The following is a 27198-nucleotide window of genomic DNA, read 5'->3' on the forward strand; positions in this document are numbered from 1 at the left end:
CTGCATACCCTTTCATTCCTACCCTGGAAACGAGTGCGGACCTCCTGAGTTCATTGTTGTGGAAGTCATTTCTGGTCGCGTTCAGAGAGACCTGAAAGTAGTCTAGCCAGGACGTAAACTCCTCAGCCACGTCGGGGGACAGAGGGTCTATCAGCAGCTTTACAGGCTTGAGTAGGGCGTCCATCATTTAGGGAATAAGCTAATAAGATTGTAGCGCGAATAAAACCTCTCACGACTGGAGGGAGAACAAATGCTTTTATTAGTTTATAACTATGGGTAGGGTCTCACAGTAGTCTTCAGAAGGGTTCTGGGTTTGGGCAGAAAACCAGGGTTATATGAGAGAAGGTGGGGGGCGGAGCTGGGAGGCGGAGCCAGCCATCAGCACAACACACTGCCAGTGAATCCCAGTTCGTTGCACCTACTCAGATTATTTCTTCTTCAGTGTTTTTCCCCATGGCATTCCTTATTAGAGAAAAAAAATAATCTCAGACTATAGTACCAAAGTTAGGGGAATTATGATCACATTTATGATAGGAGTGCAAAGAAAGTGCATTGGCTGAACCATGGGCGTCGAGGTGTTTTGGCTTCTAAATAACACAAAATTCACAGATTGCTTAACTATAATTTGATGTTCTGTCCACTCTTCCAACAAACATTATATTATTTTTTATTGCATTTACACCTTTTATCACTAATATATAATTTTGAAAGCCAAGGAAAAAGTAAAATACCTTTGAAGCTATTCCTCCAAACCATGCTTAAAATTTCTACAAACCCTTAGAATATTAGGCTATATTATATATTTATGAAGATGTAGCTGGCCCACAATCAAGTAATGGCACAGACAGAGGTAAATTTGCAGTTTCACACAACAAATTTTCTGACAACAAAATTAAGTTTTTGCAATAGTTTACACAATTCTAAGTCACTTTTCTTCTATGGCATTTTTGGCAGAAATACTTTGTTTTTGAGTTACAACCAGTTTTATATACAAGCACCCCATAAAAATTATAATTGACAGTAGCCTACTACTAGATTATTGTCAATTCTAATGGTGTTTTATGAGGTGGCTATGTTGTACCAGAAGTTCATGAAGCAATTATATATTTGTTTATGCTACAACAGACAGTATCAGCGTGTGAGAAGAATATATTATAATACTTTGATTTGGGGCAATGATCTTTGGTTCAACCTTGAGATTCAGTTATCAACAAATGAGTTGCATAAATGCATCTTCATTTCTCTTATATTATGTGAAATATTTAATTACCTAGCTATAAAATACATAATTGTATTCTACATTAATTAATTTCACGTTTCAGTAATTTACATATATCTGGGGTTGTAACATGAAAAAGATCAAGTTCCACACGATTGTCAGAGAGGAGATGATGGCGTCAGGTTTGTTTTGGTTCCCCAGATGCCAGGCTGCGAGCGGCCACCAGCGCATCGAGCACACAGTTCAAAACACTGGGAAGTTGGTCAAATAAAATAATTAATGAATCTATAAAGTTTTTCCAAGGCAGGCGATAAAGTTAATAAAACAACAAAAAAAATGAGGTTCACCGTTTATCACACAAGGGAACTAAAGAGTAAAAAATTGTTGAAAAGTCGCCACTTTTGAAGAGCTCCCCTGCACCCCCTCTAGCTATATAATTGCTTTGACATGGTGCATATCTTCTTCAACCTTCTCCTCCATTTCTCTATCCCCCTCTCCCTTCTGCTCCCCTCCCCTTTCATCATTTCATAACATTCTCGTCGGTCCATTCTCTTCACCACACGCTCCCTTTGTATAACATTGATGTTGGCTGACCGCCATGCTCAACAGTGATCGTTGAGCAGGAAAAGTTTGGACATTAAGTCTTCCATTCAAAATGGCCAATCCTAACATTGATATTATACAAGGGGAGCATGTGGTGAGGAGAATGGACCGATGAGAATGCTTCCACTGTGGTAGGAATAACCACAGCCCTGATAACTGTTATCACAAAGGGACAAGTGCTATTTGTATGGCTAGGAGGGAGACATCCAACGAAAATAGAGAAAAAGAGGGTCACCAAGGGAAGAAAAAACAGAAACTGAAATATAATAAACAATCTTACAAGATTTTAAAAAAATTAGAGAGGAAGAATGACAAAAAGTGAGAATAAATTCTGGATTTGCTGAATAATAAGTAGTTAAAATGACAGAAGGACGATTTTGAGTATATAAAGAAACAGAAAACCAGTATGATTATGTGGATAGGTTCAATATGCACTGCATTGCCCATGAAGTGAGGGATACAGAAAACTATTTTTAAGCAAGGTGGGGAACAGACCCAATAGGGTCTGATCAAGACCCTATTGGCACCAGTAAAACCAAATACTAAGTTATGTGACCTGGTTGAGAGCAACTGTCCCCAAAAACCAGTGGTGATCGTGAAAAGAGACAAATTCTACACCCAAAAGCAAAAGACAGGTGGAACGGTGAACCAATATTTTGCCAAATTACCGAACAGCATCATTAATTTTAACTTTATACTTATTTACCAGTAAGTACAACATATTTTGAGGGGGAAGACCATTAATGGAACGTGCATGCACACTTGACGTCAGCCACGCGGGGCATTGTGGGGAGAGTTTCAGAGTGGCACAATATTCGAATAAAAAGAAAGATATGCTTACAGCTACTCTCCAGCGATGCTATTTTCAAAGGGGAAATAAATGACAATAGGAGATACAGAACGTGTGCTTTTACCTCTTCCTCTCAGAGGAGCCCAAACAATCCTTCCAGATGAAACAGGTACTTTGTGAAATATGAAAGTCAGCATACTCTGTGATTGCAGTAAAAACACACAGAAATGCTGGATGTGCTCAGCTGGCATCACACTTCCCCTCCTCCAACGTATCAGACAAATGCATGTTTATAGTGCATGGAGACAAAACCACGTGATGCGAGTGACACTCGTGCTGCAGGTGGGTGGGGGAGGGGTCATGATAACTCATTTTGGGGTCATGGTCGGTAGATGTCCCCCATGACCAGCCACTGCCTCCCAATGACCAGCCACTTCAATTCCACACCCCACTGACGCACTTTCATGTCGGTCCATGGCCTCCTATGCTGCTACATTGAGGCTGCCTGCAAATTGGAGGAGCAAAACTTTGTATTCCATCTTGGCAGTCTCCAACCAGACACCATCAATATCAACTTCTCCAATTTCCATTTATCCCCTTCCCCAGTCTTTTGCTTTCCTTGAACCTTCCGGCTCTGGCTCTCCCCCCTTCGGTAGCCCTCTTGTTCCCACCCCATCACCTCTCAGCTTCTTTCTCTTCCTCCCACCTATCACATACCATCCTCTGCTCATCCCTTGTGCACCCATCCCACCCTCACACCTTCTCATTCAGACGTTTGACTGATTTTTGCAGACCTGAGAAAGGGCTCAGGTCTGAAGCGCCGTCTTGCCTATTGCTTTCCATGGATGCTACATGATTGGCTGAGTTGCTCCAGCACTTTTGGGTACTGTTATTCATATCCGATCTTCCTTCTTAGGAACTGACCAGGTCTGACAAAAGGTCATCAAACTGTAACGTCAGAATCGCAAGAGGGATTCAGTAGGTCAGACAGTATAGTTGGACATTTTGAGACTTGATAGTGTTTCAACTCAAAATGTTGGCTGACGATTTCTACCCATAGATGTTGCCTGCCTGCTGAGCTCCTCCAGCGATTCCTTGTCTCCTCAAGATTTTATGTTGGCTTTTGTGTTTTTCTAACTTGTAATATTAAATCACTTTCACTCTCTCCGTGGATGTTACATGTCTTGCTGGGGATTTCCAGCGGTTTCTTTTGCTGCAACGTTCCAATTAATGTAGTGAGCCAGTATCATAGTTAGACCGTACTTCTTATTTTTCCTTTCATCTGTGGCCGTTTTTCTCTTCCACTCAGATAATTTGAATTTTTCAAGCCTCTGTAAGCTTCTTGCTTCTAGTTGCACCTATTACTTGTGTCACAACCTCGTCCTGAGTCAGCCCTCCATCACCATTTCCCTTTGTTCTGTGCACCATTCCCTCGCCGCTGCAGCTTAAAAACATACTTATCTGCCAATTTTGCCTAGTTCTAGGAAAAGTCATGGGCTTGAAATGCTAACTCTGTTTTTCCTTCCACCAAAGATGCCCTGAAACATTGGATACCCCAGCACTTTCTGACTAATTTCAGATTTCTTTTTGTTTTTCGATTGTAATTAAGATACACTAATTTGGATTTTAACAGAAAGAGAGAGTTGGGTAAAGAAGAGAAACAGATGTACAAAGATTTCCTTAAAGGTTGCATCCCAAGGGACAATGAGTTAGAGTGGGAGATTTTGAGTGTGTAGTGAACCTCATCTTGCAAAGTTTACCCTGGAGGGGTCTTGGCATTGAAGTTTATTTCTAAACTGCAGACATACATCATTCACCCCTCCTGATTCTGAGAAAGGAATGTGCAAATGAAGGAAACTAAAGCTGAAACATGCATGCACTTTTCTAATTTCTCCTGTCAGAATGATTTAGTTAGATACAAAGTGTCCCTCTTTTTCAATGAGCTTTTATGGAGATCTCATAAAAGTAATATTTAACAGATACAAATTTTCAGTAATCTTTGTTGGTGGAGTATAAGGGTAACTTAAGATTTGAAGATTTATTGCATTATTATCATGATTTTTTTCCATATTAACGTACAGATTTAATATTTACAGAGTAGTTTGAATTTTACTTTCTGCATGCCACAGGACAGGATTGTACAAAGTAAGAGTACCTGTGCTGTTTCCATATGTTTTGCACAGTATAGGCTGTGTTATTATGGTAAATGTTCAAGTTGCCTTTATTTGCCACTTTAAAACCATCCTGTAAAGCACTGTCACAGTAAAAAAAAAGTTCTCCAAGACCACAGTGCGACATAAAAACAACACAAAACTACTAAAACAGTGTAAGCAAAGAGCACCAGGCCCGAAGAGGCCACTGCAAGCAACTGCCACGCCACCATCTTGGACCTTAGCTGCCACCATATACCCTGCAGGACACTAAAACATCACCAAAATAAACTATTTATCTTTCACTAAAACTTTTTTCTTCTTTTTCTTTGGCTTGGCTTCGCGGACGAAGATTTATGGAGGGGGTAAAAAGTCCACGTCAGCTGCAGGCTCGTTTGTGGCTGACCAGTCCGATGCGGGACAGGCAGGCATGGTTGCAGCAGTTGCAGGGGAAAATTGGTTGGTTGGGGTTGGGTGTTGGGTTTTTCCTCCTTTGCCTTTTGTCAGTGAGGTGGGCTCTGCGGTCTTCTTCAAAGGAGGTTGCTCCCCGCCAAACTGTGAGGTGCCAAGATGCACGGTTTGAGGCGTTATCAGCCCACTGGCGGTGGTCAATGTGGCAGGCACCAAGAGATTTCTTTAGGCAGTCCTTGTACCTTTTCTTTGGTGCACCTCTGTCACGGTGGCCAGTGGAGAGCTCGCCATATAACACGATCTTGGGAAGGCGATGGTCCTCCATTCTGGAGACGTGACCCATCCAGCGCAGCTGGATCTTCAGCAGCGTGGACTCGATGCTGTCGACCTCTGCCATCTTGAGTACTTCGACATTAGGGATGAAAGCGCTCCAATGGATGTTGAGGATGGAGCGGAGACAACGCTGGTGGAAGCGTTCTAGGAGCCGTAGGTGATGCCGGTAGAGGACCCATGATTCGGAGCCGAACAGGAGTGTGGGTATGACAACGGCTCTGTATACGCTTATCTTTGTGAGGTTTTTCAGTTGGTTGTTTTTCCAGACTCTTTTGTGTAGTCTTCCAAAGGCGCTATTTGCCTTGGCGAGTCTGTTGTCTATCTCATTGTCGATCCTTGCATCTGATGAAATGGTGCAGCCGAGATAGGTAAACTGGTTGACCGTTTTGAGTTTTGTGTGCCCGATGGAGATGTGGGGGAAAATTGCACAAAATGACTTAAAATATCTAAAACAAACAGTGCTACAATACATTATTATCAAAAGCTAGGCAATGGGCACAGTAAACATAGGTTGCAATATCATTAGACTCTAAATGTTAAAATGTCTGAGGGCTTGAATGAAGGAACCGCACCGGTTTACTGGACTTTTGATGTTAAAAGTCTGCCAGCAAGAGGGGAAAATAAAGTGAACTTTATTTTACTCTTGTTACTTAGTAATGTTATAAATGGTATTTTAACCATGTATTTAGAAGATTGAACTACCACCTACAAAATAAGAATATATCTGCTTCATACTGCTTGATTTTAGATGAAGACTGATAGTGCCTGGAACTACTAAGGGAAGGTCTGTTTCAGGCTTCGGACAGGGTTTCTACCAGATTTGCCCATCTTAGCAGCAGCACCATCAGACTATGTTAGCTGGTTTTCTGAGACACTGGGAGGTGTGAGTGGAGCTGATGGAGGGAAGGGAGGTTTATGTGATGGTCTGAGCTGCATTCAGAATTTTCTGCAATTTCTTGTAGACTTGAGCAGAGTAGCTCCTGCGCTAACTTGTGTTGCAGCTTGAGAGCATACTCTCTGTTGGGCGCTCTAAAGTTGCACCAATAATCATAGAGACAAAGACTGAGGGGAACGATAAGCTTTATTGCACAAGAGACTGCTGGCCCAGGTCAAGGCTAGGGAAAATGAGGAGAGGAAGAGGACCTTTATGGCCTGGGTCATATGGGAGGAGTCCAGGGAGGAGACTAGGAGAGGATGTCATCAGGAGGGCAGGCCAGCCTGTACACACAACCATATCATTACACTCTCAATGGTGTACTTGCCAAAGTTGTTGGCAAAGGAGATGGTGCTCTTTCTTGGCTGCAGCGTCATTGTGGATGGTACAGGGCAAATCATTGGAGATATATTTACTCCTAGGACATTAAAGCTGTCAGTTACTTTCATGTCAGTGCTATCAATGAAGATGGGAGTGAGTTCCTCTCCTCTTACTGAAGTCAATCACTAACTCCTTAGTCTTGCTACCATTAGGGAGAGGTTATTGTCCTGTTATCATTGCACTAGGCCAATGGTTCTCAACCTTCTGTTTTTCCACTCACATACCACCTTAAGTAAACTCTTACTAACCACAGAGCACCTATGACATCCTATGCCATTGGTGCTCCATATTTAGTAAGGGAGGACTTAAGGTGGTAGGAGTGGAAAAGAATCATTAAGAACCACTGCTCTATATCCTTTCTCCGTTTTGTCTTATCATTGTTTGAGATCCAGCATCTGTGAATTTAGAGATGGAGTTGGAGTGGTGTTTGGTTCTGCAATCATGGGTGCACAGGGAGTAGAGAAGTGGGTTGAGTATGCATGCTTGTGGGGCAGCAGTGTAATCGTGGAGGTGACTTGGATGTTTGCACTGGTCTCTTTAATACTGTTTGAATCTACAGAGTTGAGAAGGCTACCAGGTGAGTAATGCACAGTTCACTCTGAAATGCTTACTACAAATTAAAACTTTTTTTTAAAAAAACACTGTCGGGTGTTGACCAAAACAAAATTAAATTTAAAAAAAAAAAATCTTTTTGCTTCCATAAATGTTGCTTGAGTTGCGGAGTTCCTCCAACAATTTGTTTTATTATTTCTCCGGACTACAGCCGGTCTTTTACCTGCAGATGCTGAAAACCTGAAATATAAAGTGAATTTGCTGGATATACTCAACAGACCAGGCAGTAACTATGCAAAGAGAAACAAAGTGAACTGCAGAGTGCTTCTACCTTAATTATGCTTACAGGTAGTAAAGGTCAAAAAACGCAGAACACATTTTAATTCCTGCATTGTACAATGAGAAAATATAAATTAGTAATTAATTTAATCCAAAAAAGTAGATCATGCAAATCTGAAAAAAAAAACAGGAAGTGTTAATGAGAGGTTGAGAGATCATAGTCCTGAGATGTCAACTCTGTTTTATTCTCGTCAGTCTCTGCCTGACCTGCTGTTTAAGTACTGCAGACTAGATTTTAACCCTCAACAGTAGTATTGGGGCAGGTGTGGTGGGGTGGGGGGAGGGGTGGGTGGTGGGTGGAGTGGAAATCACCTTGAAAGAGCCCTAGGAATAAGGTGGATATGATGATTCTTTAAAAGGATATACGCAGACTGAGTAAGGGCGAAAGGTGGCAAATGAAGTGAGAAGTGCAAAACTACGTATTCTGGACACAAGGAAATGAGACGACGTGGTGAACAGGTGGGACATAGGACCCTGATAATTTTAGTGAACCTCTGAACAGCTGGAGCGGTTCAAATGGCCTTTACCTGCTTGTATTATGTTCCAGCTCCTGTACAACTCAGCCCTCCAAACCCTGACAACTGACTGGATTTCTTTTGCACTTTTTTTGTTTAGTTTTAATAACCAATGGAGAACAAAATCTAAAACTTCATAAATCACTGCAAAGCTCTCGTCTAAAGCATTTAATTCAATGTCAAGATTAAACTCCTCAGAAAGATACCATGACAATGGAATAGGTGCAGCAAGCTGAATGGCCTTCTTCTGTGCCATAAGATTTATTTTTAAACTTTTAAAAGCTTATAATAGGGATATTGTTTTCAAAGTCCAAATCAGCACTGCAATTTTACTATCAACACCAATCTAACAACAGGGCAGGTCTGACAAAGCTAGACTAAAGAGAAATAAAATCAGGTTTAATTCTGCAGATCAGTTTACATTGCTGCAACACAGAACTAATGTGGAAAGCTTCAAATTAGTACTTAGGGCTTATCTAAAGGAAATTCATTCATTGGGTGTATTCATCAGGAAGGTGATGGGATATTTCTCATTCAGAATTTTCCAGACAGATGTTCAAGTATTTAAACAAAATGTTTATCAGTCCATGGATGTTCTTCTAAATTAATCTGCCTTTATGTTATACATTTCAACACTGATATAAGTGACTCCCCACGATTAATTGTTTTTCTTTTCAAAAACATTAGACAATTAAGATTTTTCTTCCTGAGCATTTTTGGGTGTCTTTTATGGAATTTGGGGTGGTGATCACAAAATCACCTTAAAATTTCCGTATGACTTACCGTGTTTTTAGATATAATCTATTTTGTGATTTCCTGTCATATTTTAAGTCTACTAATATGTTGCCCACAAACCAAGCTGTTTTGATCAGTTCAAGCATGCCTGGGCTTCAGGGCTGAATTAAGGCCAACTGATGCTCTAAGCACAGTCCAACAATGGTTTCCCCTCAACCCTTCCATTGTCTAACTGACAAGATATTAAGACTCAATCAGTGCTGAATATGAAATAATAGATTAAAACTTCAGTTTTATTCCAGGCCTGGCCCCACAACTATATTAAATATAACCTATACACACACACACACACACACACACACACACACACATGTATTATATATTTACATACATACACACACACATACATATACATACACATACACATACATACATATAATATATATATAATGTGTGATAGTACAAATTCTATCACCAATATATATTTACAGATGGTAGTGTAGGATGACAGTGATTGGCTGAGAGTGTAGCCACACCTACTGGCAGGTCTTAAAGGATTTCTCCTTGCCAGACTAGGTCATTCTGGACTGGTCGACCTACGTGATATGCTCCAGTCCTTTAGTTAATAAAAGCCTTGGTTTGGATCAACAAGTCTTTAGTTCTTTCAACACGCTCTACATAGTTGGGGGGGCCTTTTTTGTGGGGCCCTAGTTCAGCTATACCATGGTAAATCCGGCACTGTAAGAAACTCTGGTGCCCCTTGCCTTGGTGTCCTAAGTATGTGCTTATTTTGCTTAATGGTTAATCCAGGCCTGCTGAGCATGCCCTCAGTGCAGGTCCTATGCAAATACCATCTTAGTCTTAGGAATGCTTAGTCAGGATAGGTACAAACAGGCTATAAAAGCAGCTTACATATATCAGATGTTGTGCATTACACTGATATAGACTGAATGCAGGTTGATGCACGTGTTCTTCAGGCAATAGCATCGTGACTGTAGTTAACAATAGCATTTACTGTCTTCAGGAAAAATACAGCAGATATGTCTCATCAAAGTTACAACAGCAGTGATACATCCTGTTTTATTTGTGGCAAGTGTACATTTAATACTAAATTCAATAAAGGTTAATTTAATGGTCCTCCAAGTTCCTATGTGAAAATCTGAAAATCTGAAATTATTTTGTTTTCAGTTTGAAGTTGTCTATCATAATCCACAATTTTTTTCATGGAGCAAACATTTTCAAAGAGTTTGTTGTCCAATGAATTCATAGCTCTACCAGTGTGTTAAATGAAAAACTACCAAGAGCTCTTTCAACTTAGACAAGCTCAACAAACTCTTTAATAATTAAATGCATTATGAAAAATCCCAATCAAATTATATTGTTTTACTTCTAGAAAATTGAGGAAAGGATCTTTACACAGCCCCAGTGACCTTCCCCCATCCCTCTGTGCCCCCCTCCCCATTCCTCTCCCACCTCCAACATAAAACACAATGATATTTGCCCAGACATTTCATATATCCTCGACAGAAACCATAAACAACCACTGTGATTTCTTTTGGCAGAACAAAATGCTTTGAGCAAAAGATTTATTGTCATGGACTAAAAAGATCTAAAACAACAATGTCTGTCCAGTGTATCACGGACTGAAATGTAAAACAAAGATTGTATTATATGTCCTTATCTGAAATTATTTTCAAAGCAATGTTATTCTTGGATGGTTCCCAAAACATGGATCTGTTCTCTTCTTCTCAATAATCTTTTTTTTTTGCACAGGTCAGAAGTGCAATGTGGTTGATACAGGGTCTTGGATTAACCCTGCATGGATAAGCCATAATATGTGGTTCTGCCATAAAATGACAATTTCTTCATTGCACAACTAATACAAATACAAATATCAGCAGGTACCCTAGAATTGAAATCTGCTAGGACATTGGATCTGTGTCCTATTCAACATCACAGGATATCTATAATAAAGGAAGGAAACAAAATATTTTCATTGATAACACTAACAAGGGTGGCACGATTGGTGTAGTGGTTAGTGCAACGCCTTTATTGTGCCAGCAATTGGGACCGGTGTTCGAATCTTGTGCAGTCTGTAGGAGTTTGTATGTTCTCCCTGTGTCTTTGTGTCTTTTCCCCAGGGGCTCCAGTTTCCTCCCACCAATCAATTAATTGGCTAATTGGGTGTAAATTGGGTGGCACGGACTTATGGGCCGAAATGGCCTGTTACTGTGCTGTATGACTAAATTTAATTTTAAAAATATAAATTTAACATCTTTGTATTGGCTCTGGGTCTCCACATATCCCAGTACTGCTTACCACAATAAGACACATAGAGCTAGGTCATATAGCCCATCAAGTCAGGTCTGTCATTCGAATCATGCCTAATGTATTTTTCTTCTTAATCTCATTCTGCTGCCTTACCCAAACTCCTGCCTTCTCACCATGATCTTTGTCACCCATACTAACCAATAACCTGTAGTTTAAATCTTCCTAATGGCTTGGCCTCCACAGCCATTTGTGGCAACAATTCCACAGGTTCACCACTCTGTATTTTAACAGGGAGTCAATTCACACAAATGCTATATTATTTAATAGCACACTCCATCACCCTTGTCTCAAATACCAGGGATAGATGCAAAACTGTGATGTTAATTTTTTTCAGCATCCAGGGAATGTATTTTCACTAAATAATCTCAGTTGAAAGTGAAGATGTCTCTGAGTTACACAGAACTGAAGGGCTGAGTTGAAATCCTGGCTAATAAAGGGTTAATTCTTGTCAAGAATATCATGGTACAGAAATTCTTGGCTTAAAAGTAAATATTCAAGTATTTTGCACATATCAATATCGCAGGAAAACTACCACTGACAAGAACTGCAGATGATCACAGGGAAGGCTTGGCTTTACCATCTCCCTGGCATAGTCAATAAATGTGCCTTTGCAAAGATTGCACATGATAGTGTAAGTATGTCCATCTTCTCAAACCAAATGTACCATTGTGATATTATAACAAATATTGCTGTTTAGGTGAGATTTTTGGCCTTCTATCAGCAATGTTCATTTTGGAACTCCATTTTTGCCTAATCTGTTAAATGTATAAAAGCATAAAGAAATCCTACACTGTAGTGTCAAATGTTACAAATTAAATTTAGTCAAAGCACATTAACATAATTTTAGATATAAAGCACGTTTACCTACAACCCCTGTACATTCAGAAGGTGGGAGGAATTTGGAGCATCCAGACAAAACCCTTGTAGTCACTGAGAGAACGTATCCACTCTTTACGGACAACATCTGATTTGAATCCAGGTCACTGGCACTATAATATCAATGCGCTAATGTCTATGCTAACCATGCCTCTGCTTGATGAAATAGCTGGATGTTGATCGAGTGTGAAGGATATAGAGAATGGGTTTGTACAAGTAAAATTCTGGTGATTGTGGACTTCAGGTGGACCAAGGTCAATCATTCTCCATTAGTCATCAATGGTTCCATTCCAGAGAGAGTGGAGAGCACAACATTTCTTGGTGTGCATATAGAGGATGCATCTCTTCATTAGTCAGGTAGGTGCAAAGCTACTTGCCCCCATCTTGACAATGTTTTGCAGGAGCACAGTTGAAAGTGTCATATCTGATGGAATCATTATGTGGTATGGTAGCTACAAAGAATTGGACCAGAAGACAATACAGAGGATCATTAAAACAGCTAAGAAGATCACTAGGCCTCCTTTTCCTCTATTAACGACAATGACTAGCAGAGTTGCTTAAATGGGGCTCAAAGAATTATTGAGCACACAGTATCTTTGATACACTACCATCAAGAAGGAGGTACAGCAGCATCAAAATTGGACTGCCATGCTGGGAAGTAGCTTGATGTGAGATTGATGAACAGTATCATTTAACCAAGGAAATCATCCCAAAATATTTTTATATTTAGTTTAAATTATATTTTTACGTATATTATATTTGTATGTATGTCTGTGTGTGCACTGTGATCTGGAGAAATATTGTTTCATTGGGTGGTATATGTACAGTCAAATGATAATAAACTTGAACTTGAGATCCATCAACAAGCTTGCAGGGAGTGAATGGGCTGCCATTTGCCATGCACATAGATCAGTGGATTTCATAAGAACATAAGAAATAGAAACAGGAATAGGCCACTGGGCATTGAATGACATCATGGCTGATTTGATGATAGGCTCATCTCCACCTACCTGCCTTTTCACCATAATCCCTTAATTCCCCTACTATGTAGAAATCTATCAAACCTTGTCTTAAATATATTTACTGAGCTAGCCTCCATTGCTTCAATGGGCAGTGATTTCCACAGATTCACCACTCTTTGGGAAAAGCAGTTCCTCCTCATCTCCATCCTAAATCTACTACCCCAGATCCAGAAACTATGTCTCCTAATTTTAGCCTTCCCCACCAATGGAAACAGCTCTATTTATCTATGCCTTTCATAATTTGTTACATTTCCATAAGGCCCCCACTTATTGTTCTAAATTACAGTGAGTACAGTCCCAGACAACTCAATCTCTAAAGGAAAAATAATATTATTGAGGTCCAAAAGGGGACATGGAACAACGTAACACTGATACCGAAGAAGAAGATGGCATTGCTGCTGTCCAGGAGCTGGAGACAAATGAGATAATGATGAGTTTACTTACGTCACAAACTACAGATCAGATCTGATTGGAGGACTTAATAATAACCTTGAAGGGACATAATGACAGCTCAGTGGTACAGCTGATGGAGCTGCTGCCTCACAGGCCCACTGACCTAGGTTTCATCCTCACTGCTGTCTGTGTTGAGTTTGAAAGTTTGCCCTGTGTCCATATGGATTTCCACCAATGCTCCTGTTTTAGCTGCATCCCAAAGAAGTGAAGATTGGTAGGCTAATTGGTCACTGTAAATTGCCCATGGTGTGCAGCAACTATTAGAATCTGCAGAACTTTGAGGAGTAATGTGGGGAGAGTGAAAACGGGATAAGTGTAAATGGTTGCTTTATGGTCTGTATAGACTCAGTGAATTGAACAACCTGCTTCCATGCTGTCAGTCATGTTAATCTGCTGCTGTCGAAAAATTTTCATCAGCTACGAGCTTGGTACCACAATCAGCAACCAGAGGAAATAGTCGATTGATTTGTGGTCAGGCTGAAGCCACTGGGGAAATGGAGATATAATTACTAGACTTTTGACAATCTTGCATTGCAGGATCACTTCATGTGAAGCATGAAGAATGAGATCATTCAAGCAAAACTATATTTTCTTTACATTATAATGCGTAGGATGACCGGAAATGTGAAGATGGTGCTTGGTAATGTAAGAGTTTTTCTCAGTGTGTGAATACTGTTTTTATTACATGGTAATAAAGGAATCGTGAATCTAAGATGGAAATGGGACAACCTCAAAGAGGTGGTAATGGAGGCATGGCCTTTTATGTGGCTGAGTTTGGTGAAAAGTCCAAGTTTGGCAGGAAACCAGTGGAACAAGTAAATACAAAAGCCTGAAGTTGATATGACTAAGACTTGTCCATGTATGTTACATTCTAAATGTAGTATGATGTGACAGTAATGGAACTTTTACCTTTTTTACCTTTCAAAGACAATAAGACGGCCAAGTTCAGTTGTTATAGATTAGGTCATATTGTGTGGGGATGGAGGTCCGTGATGAAAATTAAATTAAAATAATAATGTCTCTGACATAAAAGTAACAGCTAGTGTTGGTACATAAAATATAATATTAGAGAGTCAATTCTGAGGAGATAAAACAGGAATGCCTAATAATATCAAGCTACAAATTAATCCAATTGATTGCAACCTATTCTGGAGAATTGTTTAAACACAAATGCCTCAGAACACTGCGATTGTAGTAAAAACACAGAAATGCTGGAAGATCTCAGCAGGTCTTTCAGTTAAAGATATAAGTTTCTGGCCTAACCTTTTACAAATAAGACCAAGGCCTTCCTCCAGCCTGAGTTCCTCCAGCATTTTTGTATTTTTACTGGAGTGTTGCCTGGTCTGGCCTCTACATTGAACAATGTTTTGTGAACAGGATGAAAGATGATGGTGGAAACTTGTTTGGCATTGAGTGCAATTTGTCCTTAATGTTCTGTGATTTTTCATGCAATTGCATCTTGAATCTCACATGCTACTGGATTTCACAGCAACTGGCTCACAAGCCAAAAGTTCATTTGGTGTTTATCACGCTGAAACAGATGCTGCTTAACTTCTATGTATGTCTCCCAGTAAAATAAGAGATGGTTTAATAACCAAGCATAGAAGAGAATCTACAGAAATAGTGATGGCATCCACACAAATGTTAGTTCTCATACAAATAATAAGAACTCCATATAATTTCTTAATTACACTTGGACAACTTTCAGTAGTTGCATGCAACTAATCTCTGTGAAATACTTACTATAGAACTGATTCAGATCTTTTGTTTTGAAACAAAATTGAAATGGAATTTGAGTGGAAAATTATTTATCTTGTTTATTTCAGTTTGGTGGCTCCTCTGTTATAAAGTTTGGTATATTTTGTTTGAAATTTTGATTGTAGATTTAAAGGATTACATTGTGGTTTACCACACAAGTGCACTGTGGTCTTTTTGTAAAAAATTTAGCAAGAAATGCTCTCTTTTCATGAACTTTCCCAAACTAGCTGCTGTGCCTCTTCTAATCTCCAGACTTCTCTAGGTGATTATCACATGGGAATCAACCACTTGTGGTGGGCCAAGGAATCAACAGTCAGACCAGGTGGTATGAATTTTTCTCTCATTATACAGGACACGTCATAAATAAGTACTTTGTGGAACAAAACTATGAATCCAAACTTGCCGTACGTTCCATAGTACTGGAATGCTGACATGGTGGGCCACTGCACCACCAGTCTTTCTCATGTATAATGTATTTTCATTAATCACTGTCTTCCTTTTTGGTGCAAACATATCATGTTGACAGCATGCATCTGCTCAGAAAAGTCTACAGGAAAACAGCAACTTTGTTTTGAATAATTTGTTTCATATAAACTCACTCAGCCATTGACACCATGGTTTGTGAACAGAATACTACTTTTTACATTTTACAAAGTGAAATGTCTAAAGACCATCTCTGCAGAAAAAAAATCTTCTTATGTGTGAACTTTCTCAACTTGCATCTAGGATTTTTATCCACTGGGTTAAGTTCAGATCTGTCTGAGAATAAAATAGGCAATAGCTCACTTTTCATGTCTTTTGATTTTTCATTAATGTTGAAGACAATGATAAGGCTCATTAAATCCTTGTCGCTGTTAATGAGTTTCTCACAAATTGATTTAAATGCAGACACAATTAACTTAATATGAGAAAGTTAAGTTTTCTGACAAACTTAATGGTATGTGAATGCAGAAAAGTTATGGAGTTATTTCTGCATTCCTCATTCAATCAAATCTGTTCATCCAAAGATAAATTAGATTTTTCCTAATTTGCTTTCCTTTCAGTTTGACTAAAGGAATAAAAAAGCATAAACCATCAGATATTCTATTCTATGCTTGTGCTTACAACTAGTATATTAATTTTCAGACATATAAAATGCCTCAGACATGCCTCTGGAACGGTGATGGTTTTTACAATGTTCAACCTTCAGCTCCCTTTGGCAGCTGATTTTACCATGTCTCATAAAATTGAGAAGGTTTAAGCATGAGTTGGAGATAACATATTAAGCACATCACCCCACAAAAAATATCACAGTGAGAGACGTACCCCCTGAGCAGGTTTGGAATCCCGTTCTCTATTGGTCTCTAAAGATAACTGGATGTAGGAGTCACGTGATGGAGTACGGGCGGTAGGAGAATACTAGCCCTCTCCAGAAAAGAAGAAATAAAGTGAAGAAAATACAAAGTTCAAGAAACACAAAACATAACAAATAAAAGATAAGCGTAGAGAAAAGAAGGAAAAAGTAAAAACAATGGGAAAAAAAGAAGAAAAGACGCCGGAAGAGAAAGGAGAAGGCCTTACCTGCATGGAGAAACAGGGAACCCTCGTGGAGAAGAGAGCCCGTTCTCCAAGGTTGGTGACGATCCCACGGAGTCACAATCCCCCGACCGCTGGACTGCAAAAATGGCTCTCCGAGCCAAACAAAAGCACACAACTGCACTCACTAAGGAAAAGGAGAACACCGACGGGAGGGGGGCCCAGCTGAGGAGTGGGCAAACACAGTGCAACCAGCTGAGGGATGCCTGACACCAGGGCTCTTAGCTGGAAGAAGAGGAAAGCGACAGGAAAGGGAGTGATAGGAAAGGAGAGCAGCAACAGGAGGCCAAACAGATGAGTAGCCCAGAAGAAGAGGACCAACAGCAAGAAGCCAAGCAAGAAGAAGCCCAGCTAAGTGAGGCAAGCAACTCATCAGGAATGTCAGAAGAGACACAGATACAAGGAAGAGAAGAAGAAGACACAAACACGGGTGCAAATGCAGAAGAAGAGGAAGAAGAAGACGAAGATCTGCACAGAGAAATAGAAGGTAAAATAGATGGACAGAATAGAGATAAAAAATAGTTGACGTTAGAATTTAGTGAAATGAAAAGTACAGAAGAAAAAGTGAGTAGAATAGAGCTGGTCATGACAGAAATAGGGAAAAGATTAGAAAATGTGGAAGAATGAGAAACGGCTGTAGAAATGGAAGTGAATGACTTAAGCAGAAAATTGGAAGAAAGTGACAAAAACGTTGAAGAGTCACAAGAGTTGTTAGCTCAGAAGATGGATATGATGGAAAATTATAGTAGATGAAACAACATAAAAATAGTGGGCCTAAAGGAAGATGAAGAAGTCACAGATATGAAAGAATTTATAAAAGAATGGACCCCAAAGGTCCTGGGAATGACAGAAATACAGAAAGGAATGGAAATAGAAAGGGCACACAGAACACTAACCCCGAAACCACAGTCACAACAAAAACCAAGATCCATTTTAGTAAAATTTTTGAGATATATGACAAGAGAAAATATACTGGAGTGGGCAAGGAATAAAATTAGAGAAGACAAAAACCATTGGAATACAAGGGTAAAAAAATATCAGACATAAGTTTTGAACTCTTAAAGAAGAGGAAGGAGTTTAATATGGCAAAATCGATCCTATGGAAAAAAAATTATAAATTTATGTTAAGATATCCAGCTGTACTTAAAATATTTATCCCTGGGGAGCAAAACAGATTGTTCTCGGATTCAGAGGAAGTATGAGAATTTGCAGAACGCCTGCATGACAGAAGGAGAGATGAAGAGATGTAACAAGAATGAAGATCAAGATAAAGATGTAAAAATAATGTATATGTAAGAACTAAAGAAGGGAAAGAAAAGGGAAGAAAGGAAGTAAGGGGGAAAAAAAGAGGGTGAGCTTTGTTATATGTGAAAAAAATGTCTTTTCTGGAGGGGGTTGGCTGGGAGAGAATAACCGTCACTGCGAAATCAGTTGACGCTTGCAAGCGGGTTCGCAAACCAAATGGAGAGGGGAGTTGTGGTTGCCCGGCAAGGGATAAGGGGAAACTCAGAGAGGGGGGGAAACAATTGGGTTTAAGGGAATATTAGATGTGGGAGTTGTTGAAGTATTTTATGTTTTAAAAGTGTTGTCATACATTGAGTTCAAAAAGGGAAACTGAGAGATGAAAATGGGGAAAAGGAGAATGGTGGTGGTGAGGAAGCAGAAATTAGGTGTAAACAGAATATGAGATGGCCATATTGAACTGTATGACTATAAACATTAATGGAATACATAACCAAATTAAAAGGAAGAGGCTATTAAATTTACTGAAAAAAGAAAAATATAGATTTAGCATTTGTGCAGGAAACGCATCTAACTGAAGTGGAACATTACAAATTAAAGAGAGACTGGGTAGGACAAGTAGCGGCAGCATCATATAATTCAAAAGCTAGAAGTGTAGCTATATTAATTAATAAAAATGTACCAATCAAAATAGAGGAGGAAATAATAGATCCAGCAGGGATGTATGTCATGATAAAGTGTCAGATATATTCACAATTTTGGAATTTGATCAATATATATGTACCAAATGAAGAGGATCAAAAGTTTATGCAAGATATTTTTTTGAAGATTGTAGATACACAGGGAAATATATTGATAGGAAGGGATTTTAACCTTAATTTGGATTCATTGTTGGATGAAAGACTAGCAAAACGAATAAAGTGGCCAAATTTATGGTTAAATCAATGCAGGAAATGAAACTTATGAAGGCAGCACCCAAGGGAGAAGAAATACTCATATTATTAGAGTTGGCATAAAACATACTCAAGGATTGATATGTTTTTGTTGTCGGCCATATTCAAGGGAGAGTTAGGAAAACTGAATATAAAGCTAGATTGCTATCTGATCATTTACCCCTGTTATTAGCAATAGAACTGGAGGTCATCCCACCAAGAACATACAGATGGAGGTTAAACTCCATGCTACTTAAAAGGCAGGAATTTAGAGAATTTATTGAATGCCAAATTAAAATGTACTTTGAAATAAATACAGAATCAGTGAAAGACAAATTTATATTATGGGATGCAATGAAAGCCTTCATTAGAGGGCAGATAATAAGTTATGTAACTTAGATGAAAAAGGACTACAATCGGGAAATAGAACAGTTGGAAAGGAAGATAATAAGTACAGAAAAAGAACTAGCAACAAGGGATGATATAACAAAAAGAAGAGAATTGGCGGACAAAAAAATAAAATACAAAGCATTACAAACTTATATCAGGTGGAGAAGAACATAATGAAAATAAAGCAAAAGTATTATGAGCTAGGAGCAAATACACACAAAATATTAGCCTGGCAACTTAAAACAGAAAAGTTAAAAGAACTGTAATGGCATCAAGGAAAAAGGACAAACAAATTACATATAATCCAACAGAGATCAATGAAAACTTTAAGGAATTCTATGAACAATTATACCGAACTGAGAACAAGGGGAAACAAGACAAAATAGATGAGTTTTTAGCTAAAATTGAACTGCCGAAATTACAAAACAAACTGATAAAATCATTTGAAATAGAGGAAGTACAGGATATATTAAAAAAGCTACTGAACAATAAAACACCTGGAGAGGATGGATTCCCAATAGAATTCTATAAAAAATTTAAAGAGTTATTAATTCCTCCTCTCCTGGAAGCAAGAAATCAAATAGAAGAAACACAAAACTTGTCATATTCATGTAAGACAGCAATAATTACAGTAATACCAAAGACGGGGAAGGATCCACTAACACCAGCATCATATAAACCAATATCTCTACTTAATTCAGATTATAAGATAATAGCAAACAGATTGGCCAACTGTGTACCAAAAATAGTAAAACAAGATCAAACTGGATTTTTTAAGAAAAGACGAACAGCAGATAATGTCTGTAAATTTATTAATCTAATTCATGCAGTTCAAGGAATTAAGAAGCGAACAGTGGCAGTAGCTTTACACACAGAGAAAGCCTTTGACAGGGTAGAATGGAATTATTTATTCAAAGTACTACAAAGGTTCAATCTACCAGAAAAATATATAAATTGGATTAAAGCATTATATCATGGAACATTGGAGAAGGTAACAGTAAATGGAAATGTATTGAACCAATTTAAATTAAGTAGGTCAACTAGGCAGGGATGTCCACTATCTCCCTCACTGTTCACTTTAGCCATAGAACCATTGCAGAACTGATAAGAACAGAAAATAAAATAAAAGGGATAAAAATAAAGGAGGAGGAGTATAAAATCAGTTTATTTCCAGATGACATCATAGTATACTTAACAGAACCAGAAATATCAATAAAAGAATTACATAAGAAATTTAACGAGTATCGATTTATATCGGGGTACAAGATCAACTCAAATAAAAGTGGAGTGATGCCAATGAGTAATGCGGATTATACAGAATTTTAAAAAAAGAATCAGCATTTAAATGGCAAACACAAGCAATCCGATACCTAAGTATTGGATTAGATAATAATTTAAGTCACCTGTACAAATTAAATTACCAGCCACTAATAAAGAAATTGTAGAAAGACTTAGAACATTGGAAAGAATTACCACTAATGTTGGTAGGGAGGGTAAATTGCATTAAAATGAATGTGTTCCCAAGGATACAATACCTATTTCAATTATTACCAATTCCCTTAACAGAGATATTCTTTAATGAACTAAAGAGAATAATAAGGAAATTTTTATGGAAAGGGGGGAAACCGAGGATAGCATTAGATAAATTAACAGAGAGGTACAACCAAGGTGGTTTGCAGTTACCAAACTTTAAAAATTATTATAGAACAGCACAATTAAGGTATTTATCAGATTTTTATCAGACAAGGGAAAAACCAGATTGGACTAAAATAGAGCTAGATAAAATAGGGGAGAAGGTACCAGAACATATACTTTATAAGTGGGATGAAAAGCTGATACGATATAAAAGCTCACCAGTATTGCATTATTTACTCAATATATGGAAGAAGATTCACTTAGAAAGGAAAAAAACAAATTACCAAATACCAAAATTATTATTGATGCAAAATCAGCTAATCCCTTTTACAGTAAATAACCCTTCCTTTAGAGAATGGGAGAGAAATGGAATTAAAAGAATAGAAAATTGTTTTTTTTGGGGAAATAATTTATTAACATTTGAACAAATGAAGTACAAATATGGAATAACTCATGGTACAATGTTTGCATACCATCAACTGAAAGCCTACTTAAATGATAAATTGGGAAACAGACTGAGATTACCAGAAGGAAGCAGCTTTGAATATGTGATTACAGACACAATGATAATAAAAAGATTTATAATGAACATGTACATCAAGCTGCAAGAGAAGGAAAATGATGAAATAAGCTATAAACCCAAACAAATGTGGGAAAAAGATTTAAATATAAAGATAAAAAATGAAATATGGGAAAAGTTATGCTTTGGAACTATGAAAAATATAATAAACACAAGGTTACGCATGATACAGTATAATTGGTTACACAGGTTATATATCACACACCAAAAGTTAAAAAAATGAGATCCAACAGTATCAGATAGATCAGAAGGAAATGAGAACAACAGTACATGCAATTTGGGCATGTGAGAAAGTGAAGAAGTTTTGGGAAGATCTAAATCAGGTATTAAATAAAATCACAAAAAGCAACATACCAAAAAATCCAGAGATCTTTCTTCTAAGTAATATAAGAAGTAAAGAATTAGGCCTTAAACTGAATGAACCACAAAAAGATTTATTATGATAGCCTTAGCTGTAGCAAAAAAATGTATAATGTCAACTTGGAAATCAGAAGAGAGCCTGAGAATACAGCAATGGTACATGGAAGTGAATAAATGTATTCCATTGTAAAAAATAACAAATAATTTAAAAAATAAAGTCACATTATTTGAATAAATTTGGGAGCCGTATATGGAACATAACAGAGAGGGCTTGCCTTGGACCTCCACCTCCATACTCCACCTTCTAAAAGAAGACAAGATGACTTGATCCAGTGTGTAAAAGTAGATGACACATTTTTCTTGTTTATTTTCATTGTGTGATGACTTTGTTTAATGGTTTTATTGTATTGTATATGTTGAACTTTTAATGGGTTTGGAGGGGGTGGGAAGGGGGGAGGGAAGATAGGGGGGGAAAAAGGGGGAGAAAATGCCACTGTGTATATTTAAGAGGGAAATGTATGTATTTTGATTGATTATGGTTCACAGTGTGAAAAATAAAATAAAGATAACTGGATGTGGGTTGGGTTTGAGTTGAAGACTCGAAAAATCCCTCCTGATCCAAAATCCCACTCATTTCTAACAACTGTTCTTTCTATATTTCAGAGGTCATTGAATATACTGGACCACCCAGTTTTATCCACAAAAATGTGTCTGGAAAAGAATGCATGGGATTGAATGTAAAATATTGTCATGGACAGGGAATTAGCTAATCAACCAAAAACAGAGATTTTGGATAATTGGATAATTTTTGTTTTGGAAATCAGTAACAGATGTTAGGTGACACAGATCAGGACTGGGGCTCTTTGCGATCTATATTAATTAATGAAGGAATTAAATGTAGTGCAGTCAAATGTACGGATTAAATGAAAAGCAGGTGCTTTTGCATGCTGCAAGGATGAAGCTACAAAGGTTATGTGAGAGGGTCAGAAGTTGGCAGATTGAATATAACGTGGGAAAATGTGAAGTTGTGCATTTCAGAAGGGAGAATGAAAATCCAAATCATTATTAAAATGGAGAGCATCTATAAAATGTTGCCATACCCACAAATGAATCACAAAAAAATGTAACAAGTAGGACACTTAGGAAGACTAACAGAATGTTGGGATATAGACTATAAAAGTGACAACGTTTTGTTGCAGGTTTACACGCTACTAATGAGACTGTACTTGAATTAATTCATAGAGTCCTCCCCATATTTAAGAAACAATATACTTGCATTGGAGGCAGTGAGGAGAAGTTTCACTAAGTTGATTGCTGAGTTGAAAGGGCTGACATATGAAGAAAGATAAAGTAGGTTTAGCCGGGCCTCATTAGTGTTTAGGAGAAGGATAGGTAATCTTATTTGAACATGTGGAATTCTGAGATCAATTGGCAGAGAGGGTGCTTTCCCCAGTGGGGATATCTAGAAATCAGGAAAAGAAGTTCTTATTTCAGACAGACATGAGGAGGAATTTCATCTTCCAGAGGGTAATGGATCATTGGAATTCTCAACCCAGTGTTATGTGGAGGTGGAGTCATTGATTATAGTCAGAGCAGAAATTGACAGACTTGTAAACTACAAGAGAGTTAAGAGGTATGGGGCACATGGGAAAGTGGTAACACAGGTTACAAGTGGTACAAGGGTGATCGGCAAATTCCTGCTCCTCTTCCATCTTTCTTTGGCTTGGCTTCGCGGACGAAGATTTATGGAGGGGGTAAAAAGTCCACGTCAGCTGCAGGCTCGTTTGTGGCTGACCAGTCCGATGCGGGACAGGCAGACACGATTGCAGCGGTTGCAAGGGAAAATTGGTTGGTTGGGATTGGGTGTTGGGTTTTTCCATAATATTCTACTAATTGCATTATCATGGAAAGACAAGATTTTCTTGTATACATATTCCCCAGCAACAGAGGCCCATGTAAAATTTAAATTCTTAATTACCTGCTCCATCTGATGGTTTGCTTTCATTGACTTAAAGCAAGCACTTGCAACTTCTTTTGAATTGCCTTCAATATTTATTCATAATTTTTATGCACAATGTCACCACTACCAGTTTTTAGGGTTTCTCATTGCTTCATCTTCTCTTTTGTATTCACATGGCATCAATTTGCATTAATGTTCACATAACAGTCAAGAAAGTATACCCACATCTATATTTTCTTAGAAGGTTTAGGAACTTCGGTATGTTCCCCATTCTTGTAACATCTTCTACAAGTGCACAATAAAAAGGGCCACATTTTAATAAATCAATAGAAGCATTGCAGCATGGTATGGGAGCTCCAGATTGGAAGAAGATGCAGAAGGTGTTGAATGCAGCTCAGTGCATTGCCCAAAGCTCCCTCCCATCTATCAACTCCCTACATCTTCCACTTCCTAGGAAAGGTAGCCAACATACTGAAGGTCTCATCCCTCTCTGGACATGGTTTCTTCTGTCAGCTGCCTTCGATTAGAAGGTTAACGAATGTGAAATCGCACACTAACTGGTTTAAAAACATTTCTTCCCCACAGCTGTCAGCCTCCTGAATGAGCTTTACAGTAATGATAAATCTGCTGCCCTTGCTATATGCAAATTGATCTTTATAATTGTTTCACTATACTTTGTAATTGTGCTCTTCAACTTTGTATGGCTAAATGCGTGTTAGCGTTGACTTGAAAAAACAACCTTCTTACTATGCCATGTGGCAATAAATTTGAATTTTAACTTGAATTTCCTATTCCATTTGTGTAGCTCTCACTATCTGACTTCACCTACTGCTGAATCTTTGCACCTCTTTGAGATCTAGAGTTTTCTTTCTTGTTTTTTAAAATAATTTTATTGAGTTTAACATAACCATCTATATACAAAATATTAAAGAGCAAGACAAAATAATAACATATATGTTCCATTCGTTAATATTAATTGTAATTATCTATTAAGGCAATTATACATATACCTCAATTAATTACTATTACAACAAATCACAATATATCTTAATAAGATCTAAAAAAAAGGATATTATACAGGATAATTATGTAAACCCACAAATCCACTTATCTAAAAGAAAAAAAGAAAAGAAAACTAACCTATCCCCATCCTCTAATCAAGGTTACAAGAAAAATAAACAGATGGATCAAATGGATTCGATATTTGCAAGTTATTAATTTTGTTCGGTCTAAATTGGACACTTTTCCTCGAATTGCAGATTCAAAATTCATGATTTACTTTTGGTTTACAAGTTGTTCATAGTGGATTGATATCATGTATTTATATTGATCTCTTAGCCCCAATGACTAGGATTAAAAATGATTGGAAACTTGAACTTCATATAACTTTTTCAGATGAGGATTGGTGTCCACTCTTAGTTTAATCAATGAATCTTCATTTTGTGCAAGACATTGTTCATTACAATTTAAGGTGATACATAGAATACATATGTCTAAACATAAGTTATCCGATTTCTATGCGGATATTGATCCATTTTGTGAAGAGTGTAGAATTTTGAAGCCTCACTGATTCATATATTTTGGGAATGTCCTAAATTATGGTTATTGGCAGAATATTTTTAATTCTTTGTCAATGATCTAATGTTTTCTACTTACGTATATTTTTCCTTTTGATCTCTTTTGCCTCTTGTCATTTTGGTGAACCAGTATATTGCCTTTTGCAGTGAGAGATCTTAACCCTTAAATCCTCCTGATGTCCACCATTAATCTTTCTAATCTTCTCAGAATTAAAATGCTGACTGTCATTTCACGTTGTAGTGCTGGAGAAACTTTGCAGATCACAGAGCATTTATAGGAAGTTAAAAGCAACCAATGTTTTGGGCTGAGCCCTTAGTCAAAAATGGACGCTGCTGAGTTTTTCCAGAATTTTGTCTATTGCACTTGACCTCAACTACAGATTTTCTTGTTTAATTGTTATTTCATGTTTATCTCCCTTAAATGCTTTAAATTATAATTAGATAAATGTCCGTACATCATTGGACAGTTAATTTGCAAGCATCAAAAGCAATTGTCTATAATTTTCACCATACTGGAGTTATTTTTTAATTAATAGATGTTCCAATGCCAAGGTTTGCCAAGTTCAATTACAACAGCAGAGGCAGTTATTTTATACTTTGTGGACATTTAAACTTAACATAAACAAGAAAAAGAACAAGAATTCACAAAAATGTAAACATGGCTGTGATGTACTACTGGGAGGGATGACAGTTCCTGTTTAAAGAAGTTCATGAACAAAGGAAATATGTGTTAATTATTTAAGGCCGCAAATTGGCTGCTGTAGTACATATGTCAAAAGTTAATGTTAGTTTAGTGGGTGGACTGTGTCAGTTTTGCAGTTAATCACTTCTAAAACAAAAGAAATGAACATGTAATACAAACTATTCCCACTTGTCCCTTACTGCACATTTTAGAAGAGATGGCAGGGTGTTTGTCACTGATCGTATTACATTTATTGTCCTGATCACTGCATTTTCCTCCCACTGCTAATACTGGGATCAAACTGGTGAAAAGAACAATGCACACTGACTGCATCCCTAAGTGACTTGTATCTTTTGACTTGTTGCTGGTGAGTTGTTTTCAGGTGGTTATCAAATGATACAAAGTGGAAACAGGCCAATCAGCCCAACTCATCCATGCCTTTGATAGAGTAGTGAGCTGGATATCATCTTTGAAGTTTAATACATTTCCAACACCACTGTTAAAAACTAGGTGGTCGTAGCATCATAGAATACTACAGAAAACAACAGTCCTTTCATCTCAACTTGTCTATGCTGACCAAGTTAGACCGTTTGCCTGCATTCAGCCATATCCTTCAAAATGTTTCCTATCCATGTACCTGTCCAAATGCCTTTCAAATGTTCTATTTGTACTTTCCTCTACCTCTGGATGTATCTATCTATCCCTTCCTCTGACAGGTGCTCCACATATCTACCATCTTCTACATGAAATGACACGCTGACTGGAATAGCACAGAGGCTGCCTCGCTGCCTCTCTCTCATACACACACACACACACACACACACACACACACACACACACACACACACACACACACACACACA

This window comes from Narcine bancroftii, chromosome 4, assembly GCF_036971445.1.
Source record: "Narcine bancroftii isolate sNarBan1 chromosome 4, sNarBan1.hap1, whole genome shotgun sequence".
In the NCBI taxonomy this organism is placed as follows: domain Eukaryota; kingdom Metazoa; phylum Chordata; class Chondrichthyes; order Torpediniformes; family Narcinidae; genus Narcine; species Narcine bancroftii.